The following is an 8,918-nucleotide window of genomic DNA, read 5'->3' as shown; positions in this document are numbered from 1 at the left end:
CTGTCTTTCTCTCTTGTGGTTTATCTTTGGTTATTGATGTGTAGAAATGGTTTGTATAATTTGGATATTGATCCATGTTGTATTTACACGTTACAAATATTTCCTCCAAATTTGTCACTTCTCTTTGAACTTTGTTCATGGTATTTTGTAACAGAGATTTATTTAAATTTTGATCTTGTCAAATTTATTGGCGAGGTCATGGGTATACATCTTCTAAACTTTCTTTACTAGCACTTAAAGTATCAGTGTTATTAGCTTTGATGGTTAACTTTATGTGGCAACTTGATGGGGCCATGAGACGCCCAGAGAGCTGGTTAAACGTTATTTCCAGGTGAGTCTGTGAGGATGTTTCTGGAAAAGATTTGATGAACGGAGTAGAGCAAAGAGCGCTCCCGATGTTGGGTGGACATCAACCAATCCACTGAGAGCCTGAATCACACAAAAATGTGGGGAAGGCTGAGTTAACCGGGTTTGACTGCTGATCTGGGACCTCAACTGCTCTTGGTTCCAGGCCTTCTGTTCTGGACTGCAGTCTATACCATCAGCTGTCTGACTCTCAAGTCTCTGAACTCCACCACCAGCTTTCCTGGGCCTCCAACTTGCAGGTGGCAGACAGACAGTGGGACTTCTCAGCCTCTGCAACTGCATGAGCCAGTATCTTATAATAAATCTCTCTAAAAAAAATAAATATATATATACACACACACAAATACACACAAAACAGTACACATATACATTTAATATATATAATATATGTAAATGTCTTGGAAGATTTATCAGGGAAGAGATTTATTCTTTGAAGAATAAATGAAGGGGTTTACATATATATACATATATATATAAATTATGTATTTTGTAGACAGACTTTTTTAATGTACTGACAAAATTAACACATTTTTACATAACTGTTATATACCAAGACTGGGCTAAACCTGCTGCAAGATTTATCTAGAGGGGCAAGGCATAATGTTTAGTGGAACTTTGAGAGATTTGGTCTCTTCGCTGTTGGTGGTGGCAGTGGTGTATCTGGGGGACGGCACGATTACAGGGGTCTGGTGGTGTTTAAGTTACTTCTTTGGTGTTATGGATGATGAAAGGTGGCCACAGAAAATTGTGATATGTACTAAACCGGTTTGTTTTAAGTCACCGAGTTTTTGAGGTGATTCATTATGCAGTAATAAGTCATTGGGACAAAAGCTAATAAAGCACACGATCTAAAAAGCCAGAAGATGCTGCTGCTGTACAGTTTCATTCTCAGGATGACAGAGCTTGCAACTTGAATTCTTGGGGAAATGACTCTCTCAGTTATTTTACAACAACAGAGGGCCATTCTTGCAGAGATGTTTCTGCGGTATGCACACTTCCCACAGAGCAAACGCAAGTCCCGACAGAAGCATCTGGAAATAAATGACAGTATCTGCCCTGGAGACAATTCGGGGTTCTTAGTACCTTCGGTCTCAGTGCAGGCCGTGCGCATCGTGACGTGACTGGGACCTGCATCGTCAATATCAGAGCAGGAGAGGGTCCGGAAGGCCAGCTGGCACAAACTTTTTATTTGATATTTGAAAAACCATGCCTGAGAGTGACTGGGTGACCTGGGCAAGGACTCGTAAGTGAGTGACTAGCAGCAGAATCTAGAACAGCCCTTTCCTGCTCCTCCTTCTGGAGCCTCCGCATGGCCAGCCACGAGCCCGTGTGCAGGTGCCTGTGCAAACTCCATGGGCACAAAATGATCTGGCTTTAAAACTGTATATAGCTGGCTCATTTTGAAACTACGTTGCAATCTGATTTCTAGTACCAAACAGTTGTTTTAACTGCCAGTGTCTATAAGGTGGTGTGCTAGTAAACGTTTAACAGCCGCCTCTTCGAAAAACAAAAGGTCCTCATTTGCAGCATTTGCTAACTACTCTGGTGTAGACGACCCCACTGTGGCCAGATTCAAGCCACCACTGTGACGTCACCCCACGTCAACGGGAGTCGGGAAGAGCTGGGGCGAGCTGCCTTTGGGATTTTAGGAAAAGCCAACATAAACATAGACGTGCCTCTCTGAGACTTCTGAAGTGATTATCACACAAGACTTTACAAAATGACTCACTGTATCGCTTCCTTCAAGAGCTGGAACTTTTAAGGACATTTAAATATTACTTGGGCAACATTTCAATTTACTTACAGCATATGGATAATAACTCACTGCCAAAAACATTTACAGCCATCGTGGACAATACTCACCAAATACTCCCCACGCCTCTTACACTTTCCGGACTCTCTGGTCGTTGGGTCAGGCCCACGTGACAAGTTTAGACCAATGGCTTGAGAACAGAAGTAATGTGGGTCACTTCCGGACCACGGTGGCTCAGGGCTGTGAGTTCTTGCTCTGCCAGGGCAGGCAGCCTGGACGCCACAGATCAAAGCGAGGCTTCAGGAGATGAAGGGAGTCTGAATTCCTGACTCACCAGATGCAAGACAACTTTTTCAGACTTCCTAAGGACAAGAAGTCATTTTATCTGATTCTGAATCCACTGAGATTTGGGGGTTTGTTGCTACACCACAGAGAGGATTACCTTGACTAAGAGAGTTATAAAAGTTAACTTCAGAGCTAATTTCCTTTTCAAAGCAGTTTTCATAAACTTGAACTGGTGGAAGCAAGAAAAAGACATGACCTAGAAACAGAAGAATTAAAATGAGATAGAAATGAACCTCTAGTTTCTTATTAACCAGCACCTGTTTCTGACTGTAAACTTCTGATGCTTCTTAAATATGGAAATTAATGCTTCATAGGATCCCTTTTATATATGGCACTGAGTTTTACTTGGAGGCTAATCAGTTAAACTTACAACAATAATCTTCTATGTCTCTTTTAGGGCCAACCAATCATTTTCATGTCCTCTGTTAATCAGTTACTTCTTCATTCATTTATTCATTAAACAATGATTTATTGAACGTTTGTGATTTTATGGTGTGAGATGCTGGGAATATAATGGGTGAAAAATAAAACAGCATGACTCTGCCCTCACAGAAGTTGGAATCTGGGGGGTTACACAGCTGTGAATCAAATAATCTGACAGTGTTAAGGGCTATGAAGGAGAAGTACGAAAGGCTGTGAAAATGTAACAGGGCATTTCGCGATGAGTTTGTGGTCAGAGTGGTAAGGGTGACAGTGATATTCCCTTTCCTGAGGAAGTGATACTTGAATCAAAATCTACAGAACAATAAGAATTAAAATGAAGAGAGGAGTAGCTAGGAAGAGAGTATTAGTTTCTTATTGCTGCTGTAACAGGTCACCACCGACAGCGACACAAACAAATGTAATTTATTATCTTACAATTCTGGAGTTCAGAAATCTACGATGGGTCAGCAAGACTTCTTTCCTTCTGGAGGCTCTTGGGCAGAGACTGTGTAAGGGGAGGATTGTCTTTTCCAGACTCTGGAGACCACTATGCGCCCTGGCTCCTCTTCCAGCAAAGGCATCACTCTGAGCTCTGCATCTGTGGGCCTCTCTGTCTCCCCCGACCCTGAACTTCCTGCCTCCTCTTGGAAAGACCCTTGTGATCACATTAGGACCATCTGCATAATCCAAGATGATCCTCTCATCTCCAGATCCTTAACTTAGTCACACTTACAGAGTCCTTTCATCATGTAAAGTAACAATATACACAGGTTTTGGGGATTGTGACATGGACATCTTTGGGGGCTGTTATTTTGTCTACCACAGAGTTTGAGACCGAGGAAACAGCACTTATCAAAGCCCGGAAATAGGAGGAATGCGTCTCACTGCAGACACAGAATGAAGCTTCTGTGACCAGAGTGTCAGGGTTGGGGGGACGGGATAATGCTGTGAGATGGGCCTGGAGAGAGAGGCCACGCTGGGTCCTGCAGAAACCTGTTGTCTCAGCCAGCTCAGGATACTGTAACAAAACAGCACAGACCCAATGGCTTGCACAATGTTTGTTTCTCACAGGTCTGGAGGTGAGGGAGTCCAAGGTCGAGGTGCTAGCTAATTTGGTTCCGGTGAGGGCTCTGCCTGGCTTGCAGATGACCGTCTTTGTGCTGTGCCCACACGGGGCCGAGAGAGAACAAGAGCAAGCTCTCTGGGGCAGGGAAGGGTACAGCTCAGTGGCAGAGCACATGCCTAGCACGCACAAGACCCTGGGTTCAATCCCCAGCACCTCCTCTAAAAGTAAAAAATAAATAAACCTAACTATCTCCCCAAAAGAGAAAACCTAACAAAACAACTCTCATAGGAGATTTCTTTTATAAAGGACCCCTTTTAGATCTGATTGTCAAATACAATTCTTTAAAAAACAAACAAACAAAAAAGCAAGCTCTCTGGTCTCTTCCTAAATGGGCACTAATCTCATCGTGAGGGCCCCAGCCTCAAGATTTCACCTAAGTCTAATCACCTCCTAAAGGCCCCACCTCCAAATACCATCACATCTGGGCTTAGGGCTTCGACATAAAAATTCTAAGGGGACACAATTCCGTTCACAGCATCTGTAAGCCATTTCAAAGGTTTGGGTCTACAATTATCCTAGAATACTTGGAAAAGATCACCTGCATGAACTTTCAAGGTTGCTTCTAGCCCTGAAGTGCTGTGGAATTCAAAGTGTACCAATTAAAATTCATCATAATCCAATCTTGTAAAATGGAGATAATATTATTCCTGTAACACAGAGTTGATGTGAAGAAAGAAATTAAAAAAAAAAAACCTCATGTAAAGCACTTATAACAGTGTCTGGCACCTCAGAAACACTATATAAATGTAACCAATTATCCCCTAACTATGCAAAATGAAATCTTAAGGTGCTAAGGAAAGGAAGGGTTTATATTATAGTTACCTGTCTTGGTGGGATTTTTGATGAAAGTTGAGTGAGTTGGGGTGGGTGGGGGTTAAGGAAATAACATAATTCAGACTAAAAAGGAAATGGCCAGCGAGAGCATGTGAAATGAAAGGACAAAAGAAGTGGCTACCTAACTGAATCCCCTGGGGAGTCCAGTTCAAAGGGACAAGACAGACTGAGTGCATAACAGAACAAATGAAGCACAGTTTGAAAATCTCTGGGAATTCTGAGCTGTCTTAGGCTTCCCCTGATGGAGCTGAAAATTGCACTGAGCAGGATGCTGGGCCCAAGGTGTATTATCAAAGGACAGGGAACCACTTACTCAAGCTAAACGCTCAGTGCTGTCACGCTGATGTGACAGAGAGAGACACTCAAGCACAGATTGGGGTCATTATCGTCAAGATAAATATTGCACTGTGTTATGTTATATTCTGGGCTGAAATCTGCAAAGGCATAAAGACATTGCTTGAAGTTTGTCCAGAATGACAACTTTCCTACACAACCTGTAAGAAGTCATGTACTACTGACCAGCAGGTAGGACTTACAGTTGTTTGAATGTACACTGTCTGAGCTGGGTTTCCCCGGAAGAAACACTGGGGCAAGGATTTGAGTGTAAGTAGCTTATTTGGGAGATGATCCCCAGAAGTGGAGAAGTGAGGTGGGGGAGGGAAGCCAACCAGCACAGGGGGAGCCAAAGAGATTTCTGCTGTGGGCCTTGAGGCCTGGCTGCACTGGGGATTCCTGGGGGACAGCACAGGAACCTCCTTAGGGCCGCCTCTCCCTCAGGGCGAAGGAACCAGGCACCTACACTCCAACTCCCATCTGTCTTCGCCTGAGGGCTGCTTGGGGGAGGGGAAGCCAACATTCTGGGGCCAAACCTTCTCTTCCGGCCAGAGAAGGCCTCCTGCTGTGCTTGAGGCAGAAGCTGTAAGCAGGCAGCTACGGGACAGAAAGTTTCCAGAGGATACGGCACCTGCTCCTGTATCTCCAGCTTAACATTCTCGGCATCTGTGAAATATACTGAAACATACATAACATGACTCAAACGTCAGGATCAGTTCTCTCCTGCCCACCCGAGGATATCACTCCAACAACTTTCTCCTCTCTCCTCTGCATGTTCAAACTTGCCCCCTGAACCTCTGCACCCTCTGAAAACATGTCCTGCCATTTCGCCATCATGGTTCCACTTCGCCCTCTGGTTGTGCCTGATCCTTCAGTCTGTTTACAGAAAGTGCGTTGAAAACATTTTTGTATTTAGTGTCTGTAATTATTTTCCTTTATTTATGGAATCAATTAGAAGCATATTTTACCCAGATCAAATCGATGTGTCAAAGGATCACCTGTGCAAATCAACAAACATCAAATCACACTGCATTTGATCTGCTTAGTTTAGAGGAAGTATTGGTGTGGAGTCGTACATGTAAGACCCACCTCTTGTTGAATCAGTACTGTACTTAGCAGCTTACAAATGGGTACCATCATAGGCATCAACAGCGTTCATGATGGGAAACCAAATGATCAATTCTCAGTGCTGTTTGACTTGATCTGTTTGACACAGCTGTATGCTGTCTCTTTGGTTAATACACTTTTTTTCCACCGGGACATCACATTCTCTCCGTTCCTCCCACCTGACCTACTTGTTTCTTTTGCTGACACTTTGCTGGTTCCTCATCTCTCTGACTTCCGAATACTGGTGCAGCCGCACCCCCAATCTCACCCTTGAACGTCTTCTCTCTTCCATCTACTCCCTGGTGATATCTATTGGTCTAATGACTTCAAACATCTCCAGGCTAACGACTCCCAAATTGATCTCTTCAGCCCAGGATTGTCTTCGTAACTCACTTCTATCCCAGTGGTTCTCACCTCAGGATTTATGCCCCCCACCGCCACCCTGGGGGGTATATATACATTGCAATGACTACAGACTGTTTGGGTTGTCATAACTAGGAGGGTGGTTGCTACTTGGATATCACGCGACCAGGCTCTGGGTCAGCTCTGATCCACCCCAGTGCTCGCCCTGAGTCAGAACTGTGGATCCCAGCAACGATGCCTCATTCCAAGCCCATGGCTCCATGTGCCTGGCACGAACATGGAGACGACACGCAGCAAAGTCAGATCGCCAGGCTTGGCCACTGTCTGGATTAAAAACCCTTCAAGACTCTTCCAGTCGGTTGTTTTTCATCCAGGACCTTCAAGAAAATTCCTGATGGTTTTTATAAGTCCCTTGAGATTGGGAAAGGCTACAGGGATTTTGACCATAAATAACCAATTGACCTACTGATGTCTTCTCCTCTGAGGTAGCTGGGTTTGAGTCAGTTTACAGGGCCTGATTCGTTCTGAGCAAAACAATGAAGCAGAATTTCTGAATTTACACCACTGATCAGAGTTTGCCCTTTGGGTCCCAGGGCTTTCAGCATTAGCCTGCCAACTTCCTACCTCTCCCAGTAAGATCTGCACACTTATGAGGGCTTACCTTAGTTTGTGCCTCACCGTCTTAAGTCTGTCTTTCCTAACTTGCAGACTCTGATGATGCGATATTCTGTTTTCTGCATCTGAGGAGATAAGGATGTTCGTGTGGCACAAGTCTGTCGTGAACCAGAGAGGACATGGTAGAACAGAAATCAAGAGCCAAAAGGGGACAGACAGACATCGGGACAAACAATTTAGGGGAAGGGGGCAGGAGATGGAACCATGTTCACCAAGTAAGAATGGCAATGGGTGTTGTTTTCTCTAGTCATGAAAATATATTAATTAGATTTTTTTTTTGGCCTGGAGTAACAACAAACCCTGACTCAGCTGCGTCCAGCGACAGGAATTGTTTCACGTAACGAGAATCCCAAAGGCAGGTGCTCCAGGCGTGCTGTCATCAGGGCCCTGCCTCCCTCGGCGGTGTTCGCTCCATCCTCCCAGTGTCTCCCTCATGGTGACAAGATGACTGCACCACTTCCAGCGTCTCACCCAGACGTGACAGAGGCCAGGGGCTTAAAACAAACGGGCTCCTCTATGTCCTTAAAGTCCCCTGGCTGAACTCCCTTCATGTCTCCTTGGTCATCACTGAGCCACCTGCACTGCGATGGACCCTGTTTTCTGGAGCGGGGGTGAGCCAGCCTCCTTTGAAGCCCATGACCTTGAACCTGAAGCTGGGAACTTGGGGAAAATTGAAGTCAGATTAACAAGGAAGTCAGGAATAAGACTTATCTTAGTTTAGGTTACCCCAGAAGCAGATCCTAAAAGGATAGGTCAGTAGTTTATTGAGGAGATGAGACCAGGAAATACCAGGGAAGAAGAGAAGTGAGAGAAAGAAGGGAAGGTGGCTAATAAAGGGCCATTGCAGATTGCGTTACGGGAACCAGTGGCTGGAGTTAACCAGGCTGGGATGCTGGGAGTCCGTGTAGCTGTTTCTTTGAGTTACCCCAGCAGGTTGCAAGAGAGCTGGAGTGCATAGCTGCCACTGGCTGGGGGTTCCTCACGGGGGGAGCTAAGCCCCCAGTAGTTCCAGCCTGGGCTCCGTGAGCCCGGAAGAAAGCCCCCTGGCAGGGAATCATAGGTGCTTTTGGTAGAATGAGGGTCTGCAGGACAGGGTGAGGCAGTGACAGAAGGCTCTGCTCCCAGCACACACTGCTGAAACGTGTCCTCTCATCCTCAGCCTTTCGCAGCCACATGCCAGTCCCCAGACTAATCTAAAATAAACGGAATCTTCATCAGACCATGTGCCTTATAAACACGAACAGTTGTTCCAACTGAGCCGCAGAGATGTTTGGAATGAGTTCCGTGTTCTTGGTGACCCTTGAGACGCAAATGTCCACTTTGAGAACAAGTGTTGGCAGGGGTGGGCCTGTGGGGAGGTCTGCATCAGATTCTGTTGCATTTTTAATTCTTTTTTTATGATGCTGTCTATTTTTTAACAAGGCGTAATCTTTTCAAAGCCAGTATCTTTTCAAACAGGAATGACAAGTCGCTTTTAAGAACTTTTTAAAAGTCACTTTTTAAAAATTAAGACTTGATTTTATTTTTAGACTAGTTTAAGGCTCATAGACAAATTTATGGGAAAGCAGAGATTCCCCGTATACCCCGACCCCA

The 8,918-nt window shown here is 44.9% G+C and overlaps 1 long non-coding RNA gene across 2 annotated transcripts; it reads right to left on the bottom strand.

Annotated features, from left to right (window-relative positions):
• Positions 1 to 502: 502 nt before the first annotated feature.
• On the bottom strand, positions 503 to 8,334 carry LOC140686685 (uncharacterized). Of its 2 annotated transcripts, none has more exons than XR_012060484.1 (5): positions 7,312 to 8,334; positions 5,717 to 5,858; positions 2,562 to 2,660; positions 2,230 to 2,481; positions 503 to 674 (listed from the first exon to the last, which is right to left on the bottom strand). It is a non-coding gene; the product is annotated as an uncharacterized lncRNA (long non-coding RNA). The 2 variants fall into 2 exon arrangements; XR_012060485.1 differs by having other exon boundaries at positions 503 to 642.
• Between the last annotated feature and the right edge of the window lie 584 nt (positions 8,335 to 8,918).

The sequence above is a fragment of the Vicugna pacos genome, chromosome 17, assembly GCF_048564905.1.
Source record: "Vicugna pacos chromosome 17, VicPac4, whole genome shotgun sequence".
Taxonomy (NCBI): Eukaryota; Metazoa; Chordata; class Mammalia; order Artiodactyla; family Camelidae; genus Vicugna; species Vicugna pacos.
This window is presented reverse-complemented; position numbering and strand designations above follow the sequence as displayed.